This window comes from Dendropsophus ebraccatus, chromosome 5 (genome assembly GCF_027789765.1).
Source record: "Dendropsophus ebraccatus isolate aDenEbr1 chromosome 5, aDenEbr1.pat, whole genome shotgun sequence".
Taxonomy (NCBI): domain Eukaryota; kingdom Metazoa; phylum Chordata; class Amphibia; order Anura; family Hylidae; genus Dendropsophus; species Dendropsophus ebraccatus.
The window spans coordinates 145044517-145055585 of record NC_091458.1 but is presented as its reverse complement, the minus strand read 5'-3'; positions in this window follow the sequence as shown (position 1 = coordinate 145055585).

Genomic DNA, 11069 nt, shown 5'->3' with positions numbered 1-11069 from the left:
TTTGGCAATTTTTATAGATTTGCATTTAAAGGGAATCCGTCACATGTAATGCATGTTCCCAGCTGCTGACACTGTTGGATGTGGACACATGGTACCTTAAATATATTTGTCTGTGCTTAGTCATAGAGGCTTCTCAAAACTCCTAAATAGCTACAAGTCTCCTCTCTCCTCCCTCCCTGCTTATGTGACACCTGGAAGTTGAGTCCACAGCAGGTTTAGGTGTGGGAGGGGGGGTTACAAGTGAGTGCACATAACATGTACATACATATTATATACAAATATATATATATATATATATATATATATATATATATATATATATATATAATACATACACAGATATAAAGAAATGCACATTACCTATATCCATACATAGTACACACACCATACACAGATATAAAGAAATTACACACACACACACACACACACACACACAAAGAATACACACATCAATACATCTAAACAAATCCACATTACATATATGAATAGATAATACATACACACAGACTCACACAATATGCATACTTCATGTCCACACACACACATTTACCTCTGGTACAGGAAAGCACCAGGTACAGCTCACATGCTGTCTGATATTCAGCCCCAGGGCCACACTGTGCAGGCTGCAGCCCCTCTCCCTTCTCTTCTCCTGTGTCCCAACTGCCAGTAACAGCACATAGAGAAAATAGAGGCAGCCAGAGAGAAGTTGGCAGAGGGTCCCAGGAGAGAGGAGAGAGGCTGCACTAAATCTGCACACTACATGCTGCTGCTTGTCACTCCAGTCACTCCCTGCCTGTATATAATATGATGAAACCCCAGGTTAATTGATAGAGGCTGTAAGTAATAATAATAATAATAATAATAATATTTATTTGTATTTGTATAGCGCCAATAGGGGAAAGGCATGTGCAGCAGTGTTAGGGGATTATGTCATCCTGGAGCTGGTAGACAGGGGGGCCCACCAAAGGTTAGGGCCCACCGGGGGATTCCCCTGCTCCCCGGTGGGCCAGTCATGCAGAGAGGAACTTCCGGCGTCATTTAATTGATGTTACAACAGTACAGTTAGTTGACAGTGAGTGAGGTCTTAGATCATGTCTTACAGGACAAGTCATCTATTGGAATATCATCTACATTGTTTCTCAACAATCCTCTTCTAGCAACATGTTATTTGACCATAGTGGCCTTTGCAATAACATTTTTGGCTCTATTTATGCCATATCCTGTTACATCAACAAGGCAACAATAAGGTGCAGACAGAGCCTCAGGGCCCTATTCCACGGGACGATTATCATTCGCATAATAATTAACGATAAACAATCCAAACGACCGCTATTGCGAAAGACCTGAAATCGTTCACCCTTTTACATTGAAAGATAATTGTTACTTATGATCGTTCTTGCGGTCTTCTTGTCGTCGCTATTGCATTCGTCACTCCTGTGAAAGACCGAATGGCATCTTATTCAATGCGAACGATTTACGAATGAGCAAGGATAAAAATAGGTCCAGGTCTTATTAAACGATCAACGATTTCTCGTTCGGCCGTTAATCGTTAACTGCTATTCAAACGAACGATTATCGTTTAGATTCGAACGACTAATCTGAACGATACCTGTCCTGTGGAATAGGGCCCTCAGCAAGCCCCTCATCCATCTATTCACAATCACTTGACTGACATATTACTGACTGGAACAAAAACACAGTACTGACTGACACACATTACTAACTGACACATTACTGACAAACATTACTGACTGACACACACATACACACGCACAGTATCTATAGCTCAGTTTTCTCCCTTTTCCTCTCCGTTTTGCCATCTCCACACTGTAGTATGGAGGACCTGCGGGTCATGTGATCAGGTCCTTCATTTCTTTCTCTGTGCAGGATGCTTACAGGTCCTGCTCCTGTGTCTTCTGATGTTCAGCCTGCTCACCCTGCACTACAGTGATCAGGCTGAACATCAGAACACCAAGCGAAATTTATCTGACAGATTTTTTAAGCCAAAGCCAGGAATGGATTTGACAAGGAGAGAAATCAGTCTTTCCTTTATGACCTGTTCACTGTTTATAGTCTGTTCCTAACTTTGGCTTCATAAATCTCTCTGTGTAAAGGCACTCTTAAAGGGGTTATCCAGTGCTATGAAAACATGGCCACTTTTAAACCACTCGTGTCTCCAGTTCAGGTGTACTTTGCAATAAAGCTCCATTTACTTCTATGGAACTGAGTTTCAAAGCCCACCCAATCTGGAGACAAGAGTGGTGCAAAAGTGGGCATGTTTTTGTAGCACTGGATAACCCCTTTTATGCTAGCTATGTTCCCCTGAGTCTATGCAGCTGTAGCTCATAGCCGGCTTCTGCCTTTCTCTGATACCTGATGCCTGCAGAAAGAATGTTCCTGGTGTCCATCGTCTTGGTCTGTCCTGTTTTACGTTTCGTCTGATCTGGTGGCTGTCTCATCATGACTTCTGTCTCCAGCTAGTGGCCATTCTGAGCACTGCAAACCAGGGGTACTCTCTCTTAGGGGCCTACTCCACGGGAGCGATAATCGGCCAAATCGGCCCCATTCGGTCGATTATCGCTCAGTGGAATAGAGAAAACAATCAGCCGATGATCGTGTCATCGGCTGATCATTTATTTAGGGCCAGACCTATATGGTGGAATAGCGGTGCGCGGTGGGCGACCGACGATTTGAGAAGCAGCAGCATACTTTACCTTGCAAGACTTCTCCTCCGCTCCGTCTTCCTCCCCAAGTTCCGCGGCACGGCATCAGCAGCTCCGGAGCGGCCTTACTGAGCAGTCAGACCGCTCAGTCAATCACAGGCCAGAGTGCCCAGTGATTGGCTGAGTGGTTTGACAGCTCAGTCAGGCTGCTCCGGAGCTGCTGATGCTGTGCCGCGAGACCTGGGGAGGAAGACGGAGCGGAGGAGAAGTCCTGTCAGGTAATGTATGGTGCAAGGGCTGCAAGGACATTGGTAACGATGTCCCTGCAGCCCTGGCTCAACGATCATTGGACCGTGGAATAGGCTCAGTAAACGAGCGCCGATCTAGCAGATCGGCGCTTGTTTACATCGTTGATTGGGCCCCCATCGGCCCGTGAAATAGGGCCCTTAGGGTCCCTTTACACAGGCAAGTTATCGTCCAGGAGAGTCGCAAGATAAATGCCTGATTATCGATTGATTACATCTTTTGATCGATCATGCTCATAAATTTATCTTTATTGGTTCGCACATATCCTGTGTAAATAGGGGTTTGTACGGCTGGGAAAGATTAAGAGAAAGTGACAGCACAAATAAGTATATATTGGATTCTGGGTTTTTGTATATATCTGTGCTGTTGTAACGCCTGGAGTAGTGGATCCACTGGCTTGGTTGCTAGTGACGGCAGGCGAGGCGTGGCAGGAGCAGTAGGCAGGAGATAGTGCAGGCTGAGGTCTGTAGGCGTGATCACAGGTGGCGGACAGGACTCAGGAACAATGGGAAGGCAGCGGGCAGGGACTAGGGACAAGGACTGCGGACAGGAACAAGGACTAAGGTCAGGAACAACAGGGAGCTGGGCCAAACGCTATGGGAAGCATGTAGAGGCTCCAACACCTGTAGTGGGGCAGGGCTGGAATATATAGGAGACAGGAGCGGGGCGAGGTAAGGCGCCCCCCGGGGCCGAACAGGCAGCAGCGCCGGGTCCCTGCACAAGGACCCCGGCGGCTGCATGAGGCAGAGGGAAGTCGCGGCGGCAGCCCGGAGCACGGGACGCCGCCGCGGCTGTGACAGCTGTCAGTTTCGAGATCACAAGCAGCAGTCTATACTGGTTCTCTGGTCCTCTAGTCGCTGCTGTAACTTCATGCCACTGCCTCCTCCCAAATAATTGACAGCTGAAGGGGGCGGGGTCTGAAGATACAGCCGGTGCAAGGACCAGAGAGCCAGATTCAAGATTATGCAGAGTTGTATCTCAGAAGAGATCACAGGAACCAAGGAAGAACCCATAGGAGGGTCAGAGCAGGTCGACGTCCAGGAGACCAGCGAAATCACAGTAGGAGCATCACACAGAGATGTGACTCAATTGTTCTGTTTAATAGCGCAACGCGTTTCGGTCTGAGACAGACATATCCCAAACCCCAATATACAGTATACATATATGTGCTGTCAGTTTTCAGTGCTGCGGGAACAATTCAAGGATCACTCATGCAGCCCATCTGCTCAATTTCTTGTGCCGTGTAAAGGCACAGTATACGAGCCACCATTCTCGCTGATCGGCATTTGCATGCAGCCCCCACGGGCAAGAAATCGATTGGTCTGAAAGCACCCTGAAACTCTGTGCCAAACTGTTTAAACAAAGTTGTGGATCCTTTGGGTTGCAAATATAATATATATGTACTATAAACTTTATCAAATTCAACAACGTAAAACAATGCCTGTGTCCATAGCATATCTCTAATTCCTCTGCAGAAAGCTCAGACTATATGCTGTCTAAAAAGACAAAATAACATTACAATCAGAAAAGAGAAACAAACATGTGTGATCTAGGTGATATAAAGCATGTCCTTTTAAAGGATTTTTTAAAATCTGCATGATTTTCATAGATTAAGAGTGGTGACAAGGGGGGACATATAAAGAACAGTGTACACGTACGCTAGTCTTAAATTAGGCCCCGCCCCCAATTAGGCCGCTGGTTTCACTAAGAGGCGCTCCTAAACAGGTGTAGATTTTTGTCATTATTTATGAGCAGGAATAAATCATGGTAATTCACACGGGGGAGGAGGCCACACCTTGTCCAAACCTTGCCGCGCCCCCTTGACCGCCCATTGGGCAAGCAGCGGATACAGAAAAAGGGGCGAATCTGTGCTTGTGATTACTGCTATAATTTTGCCCTCCACGGTGCACAGCTATTTCTCATTCACCGCATTACAGGGGGCAGGACTAGAGCTGGGTTGTTTGCCAGTAGTACACACAGGTACTTTCTCCCTTCACTTTCTGTTTATTCACGGCACAGGATTTACACCTCTCTGCAATGACATTAAATTGTGCTGGCGAATGTGCACTGAATAGGCCGGCACAATGTTTGGCTGATAATTTACACAGTACAGCACTATCAATGGCATGTGGGGTTGAAGGGGTTGCTAATGTGCTGGGTTTGCAAGGTATTATATGACTAGAAATGACAGTAAGGAAGGGGTTACCTTAAACATTGAGCTGCTGATGAAGACAAGACTGCAGATAAAATGGAGGGAGAAAGGGTAGATTGAATACAGGAGGCAGCACTGTGTACATACTGCAGCACCACCACAACAACAACAAAAAAGAGGTTACACTAAGCACTGGTGCGCTGGGTCCTCCCGCTGAGGGTAGTAGTAGGTGGTAGTACTGTGTAGGACCCGGGTAGCCAGTTGCCAGATGTTAGGTCACGGTATTGGCACGAGGGGAGCTGACTAACCCACGGGAACCTGACCATGTGGGGCCCAAGCAATTCTTCATTGTCCCTAGTCAAGGCACCAATAACTAGACCAATGCCAGGGTTCAGAAACAAAGGTAGTTGTGCATTTATTGCAACGGTGGTAACCAATAGCAACAGTCTCTCTGGATGCAACCAGGAATAAGGCAGACTTGGATATAACGGAGTAATGGGTGATGCTGTAATAGGCTGTGATGATAGCGTTACTTGTAGCAGGGAGACTGAATGATGGGAGTAGTAGAGCTGAAGATATGAAACTGGGCGGAATGGAATTGAAATGAATACTTGCTGTTGATGATAATAGATGATGATGAGAATAGTGGCTGAAGAACGACACCCAGATCTTTGTTAGAGATGAGAATCTTGGAGAACTTGAGAATAAGGAACCAGATTCCAACTGGACTACTTCTGGTCAGCACTGGAGACGCAGAGCACACGTCCTTCTCTCCTAACAGTGGAGAGAGAGCACACACCACCTTCCCTCTTGAAGGTAGAGGAAAGGACTACACATCCTCCTCCCTTGAAGGTAGGGAGAAGACTACTGAGGTAGACAGGAAATGACATGGTATCCCCAGCCAAAGCTCGATGGCTATTGGAGTTACCATGGCAGCAGGGGAACAGTCACGTGACTCACCAAGCCTATTGCATTATCACACCATTGGACCATAGGTAGATGAATATACATGAGAAGTACCATACTTGGACACTGGGGGGAGACATAATACAAACAGTTTGCAGTGGGACCACTTTTCCAGAACAGGAATAATTAGGAAACATACAAATAAGAACAAATCCTGACACTAATATACACTTTTGAGAGAAATTAGAGAAAACCTCTGTTCTGGGCCACTGCAATAGAACTTCTGCTGAGGTAAGATGGAAGCTTTGGTGTATGTTTCTGTACACAACCCAGGATCGCTCTATCCCCATCTCCAGCTCAAAGCAGTAACAAAGCCTCTCCCCCTCTTCATGTGTTTTGTCTTGCTGTTTGTGTCAGTAACATTTACTTGCGAAAGTTTACTGGGCATATTTAACGGCCCGACAATCGTTTAGCGAGGGCTGTAGGGACATCGTTACTGATGTCCTTGCAGCCCTTGTTTCATACTGTACATTACCTGTCCAGGCGCAGGTCTTCTCCCAGTCCCGCGGCGCAGCATCAGCTTCGGAGCTGACAGACCGCTCTGGCAACGGCGGTGCCGCTCCGAAGCTGATGCTGCCGTGCGGGACCGGGAGAAGGAGAAGACCTGCTCCTGGACAGGTAATATATGGTGCTTGTGAGATCGTCAGGTTTGAAACTAAATGATCGTTCTCTCTATTCCACGGAGCGATAATCGGCCGAATCGGGGCGATTGTCGCTCCGTGGAATAGGCCCGACTCTCCTGGTTTAACCCCAGCTTGCTGACCACCCGTCATTGTGTATTTTTGTCCTTGACTCATAATTGTCTCATATTTGTCTCATGTCCTGGTATATCGACTTTAGTGCAGGGAACGTCTCCAAACTATCCTGTGTTGCTTAGGATACATTGAGGTAAGTAGGCAGGGGCAGTGGGAGTGGGACAGCGTCAGGGCTGCACTTGTCTCTGTGTCTTCTGTGTGTACTCTGACCAGTCCTGACAGGAATGTATCAGATTAATATTAGCCTTAGTGCCCTGACAAAATAAGTAGTATGAAGTATAAAAAAAAATCTTAAAAAAATAAAAGATCATTTTCTGATGACACATTCCCTTTAAGGGTAGATTTACACATACTTTATCACAGCGGATTTCATGCAGAGAGTTTTGCAGCTAAATCTGCTGCGATACTCGGTACCGTTATGGCCGATGGCAGCGAAAAAGTAGAGTGAGCAGACTTTCCAAGATTTCCCAGAATAGCTATGCGTTGCAGTAGGATACGTAGGCTGAACTGCTGCTTTGTCCTACTGAGGTCAGTACCTAACTCCAAGTGACTGCCCTGTGTGTTGTAGAAGGTATACCTGATGTGGACAAGGTTTTCCTCAGAGGATGTCCTCCCTCCCAAGGGTCTAGCACTGCATTCTAGGGGTAGTTAACAGCATAGAAAGAAACCTCTCTGTCTCTGCATCTGTCTCTCTCCGTTTCTATTGACTAAAGTAGACCAAACACCCTCCCACCAGGAACTAGCTCCTTTTTATAGGGTTACCTTAGCTCAGTGATGGCTAACCTTGACACTCCAGCTGTTGCAAAACTTCAACTCCCATCATGCCTGGGCATCCAAATCCATATATTTGGTTGTTCAGGCATGATGGGAATTGTAGTTTTGCAACAGCTGTAGTGTCAAGGTTAGCCATCACTGCCTTAGCTAGTAAATTATTGGTGGGGCTGTGTGTGTAAAAGAGAGAAGAGAGGTGATAGGCAGAAAGAAGAGGGAAAAAAGACCTGCACCTGTGAAAGGAGAAAACACATGTGACATAAAACTGTTAACCCATTCTTCCCATTGCAGCTGTGCTCAATACAATAAATACAGTAAATACAGCAGTGATACCTAGTGGGGAAAACACCTAATGCACTTTTCCTTCATCCCCTTTGTAAAAACCTGAGTGAATTACTTTGCCCAGGTGCATAGGAAACTTAGTGGCACATCTGTGCTGGGACACTGAATTTAGGGTATACTCACAGAGGAGAGAAGCAAAATCACAACATATTGGCAGAAAAATTTTCTTGCTTTTGCATCTGGTTTTACTACAGTGTGTGGACAGTGCCAATTTCTGCTGCAACAAACTGCCTGCTGTGACTATATATCATTATGTGCTCAAGGGTTGAGCAAATATTTAAATATTACAGTTTTATATGGCGACCATCCACTCAATTTCAACATTGTGTGAACAGATCCTTTCTGTGTTTTTAATCCACTCCTGGTTTTGGTTGCAATACTGACAGAAATATACGTAGTGTGAACGCAGCCTAAACAAACTTTTCAAAGATCAGTAGTACATGTGAATCTAAGAAACTTTGTAATATATCTTATCAGGAAAGAAAATGCATCTCTCTTCATTTATCAGAGTACTCCCATGTGCATATCTAATTGAAGCCTCGTGATTAATTATTTGTTAAATAAAGTTCAAGGGCTGGTGTAAATGGGTGTAGCCTGCCCTCTAGCCAATTGTGTTTGGACATACTGTTCAATTATGTTAAAACTTTGAGGTAATTTATATTAAAGGGGTTCTCCGGCGGGGGGGCTTTTTTCCGATCTGGCCGAGGAGGAGGTGACTGAGGGCAAAGACGTCCACTCACCTCTCCGGTTCCAGCGGCGGGTCCAGTATCGCGGCGCACTGGTGTCCGCTGCCCGGCCGCTTCCTGGCCTCTGACGCGGGCCCGAGACGTGACGTTTCAAGTCCGCTCAGCCGTCTGTGACGGAGGTGGGAAGTCCAACAGCATCCATAGTGAACCAAAGGTGAAGTTTATTTTACATGACCAAGGAACGCCTTCTTGTACCAAATCATGTAAAATAAACGTAACCTTTGATTCACGGCGGATGCTGGTGGACTTCACAATTCTTCATGTCTGATGACATCAAATGCCATTTTTAATCACAGGTATTCTTTAACGATTTTACGACCATGCTTCTACTGCAGTGATATATCAGACACAAAGGTTTTATTTGTAGAAATTTAGACAAATGCAACAGAAGACAAGACAACATTAGACATAGCTTATAAGTCATTCCGATTATAGAATGGTGGGAATAGGGCATAAAATAAACAATAAATGAGAAGCTTAAAGCGTAACTGTCATATTTTTTTTTATTGCAGAAATCAGTAGTTTAAGCGATTTTAAGAAACTCTGTAATAGTTTTTATCAGCCAAAAAAGCCTCCTTCTGTACTCAAGAAGCAATCTCCCAGCCTCCCCCCCCCCCTGACTTCTGCTCTCTCCATTCTATCCTTATGGAGGGAGGAGGGGCCGAGGGAGATAAGGGAGCAGGAAGAGGTGACATGAAGGTCAGCTGTTTGGAGAGTCTCTGGGCACCTAAACCGCAGGATTCTGGGGTCAGAAAGGTCAGTGCTTATCTATGAACTTACTGAGAGAAGATTGCAGGGTGTTGTGCTTTGCAAGACTACTCCGTGCTCAGTCACTCCTAACAGCCCCTCCCCTCTCCATAGCCACATAATGGACACAGAAATCCTGCTTCTTCTGAAGTCAGGGGGGGGAAGCTGGGAGATTGCTTTTTCAGTCCAGAAGGAAACTATTTTGGTTTATAAAACCTATTACAGAGTTTCTTAAAATCGCTTGAACTGTTGATGTCTAATGTTTTAAAAAAATGACCCTGAAATGACAGTTATGCTTTAGGCTACAAACCCACTTGGCGGGTCTGCAGCGAGTCTCCTTGCTGCGTTTTTGCAGCGAGACTCGCTGCAGATCCCAGCCCTATACTTTCATTAGCAGAGAAACTCGCAGCAGGGATGTATATCCCTGCTGCGATTTTGTCTGCAGCCCGCCCCATTAACCCCCTAGCCGCCGGACATTATACATTACCGGGTCCCCGTTCCTGCTTGCTTCGGGGCTCCCGGTGTCTTCACGGCCCGCCCGGCCAATCAGTGCGCTGCGGCAGTGCAGCTCACTGATTGGCCGGGCAGAACGTGCCGGGAGCCGCCGAAGCAAGCAGGAGCGGGGACCTGGTAATGTATATCCTGCCCGCCCCCCCCCCTGCAGCCCCGATCGCCCCCGGCCGCATGATCGCCCCCCACAGCCCCCGGCCGCATGATCGCCCCCCGCACCCCCCGGCCGCATGATCGCCCCCTGCAGCCCCGATTGCCCCGCACCCCCCGGCCGCACGGGCTGCGGCGATCGTGCGGCCGGGGGCTGCGGGGGGCGATCGTGCGGCCGGGGGCTGCGGGGGGCGATCGTGCGGCCGGGGGCTGCGGGGGGCGATGATGCGGGGGGGGGGGGCGATCGTGCGGCCGGGGGCTGCGGGGGGCGATCGTACGGCCGGGGGGTGCGGGGGGCGATCGTGCGGCCGGGGGTGCGGGGGGCGATCATGCGGCCGGGGGTGATATACATTACCAGGTCCCCGCTCCTGCTTGCTTCGGCGGCTCCCGGCACGTTCCGCCCGGCCAATCAGTGCACTACTCCGCCGCAGCGCACTGATTGGCCGGGCGGGCCGTGAAGACACCGGGAGCCCCGAAGCAAGCAGGAACGGGGACCCGGTAATGTATAATGTCCGGCGGCTAGGGGGTTAATGGGGCGGGCTGCAGACAAAATCGCAGCAGGGATATACATCCCTGCTGCGAGTTTCTCTGCTAATGAAAGTATAGGGCTGGGATCTACAGCGAGTCTCGCTGCAAAAACGCAGCGAGGAGACTCGCTGCAGACCCGCCAATTGGGTTTGTAGCCTTAAAGCATAGCTGTCATTTCAAAAGATTTTTAAAAACAGTTTATTACATCAACCCTCTAGATCGGTGACAAATAGCAATGAGCAATCCTCGAACACACTTGGGTAGCATTACAGTGAGAACACCTGACAAGTGATCCCATTTTGTAATCTTCCCCCTTCAAGGAATTAATTTAGTCAGCATTTTGACCCCAAACCCACTGGTGTTTTCAAGAGCTTAAAAGGATTATCCTGTTAGGTAAAATCCATGTTGAAGCATCCGCCCTCCTGGAGACTAA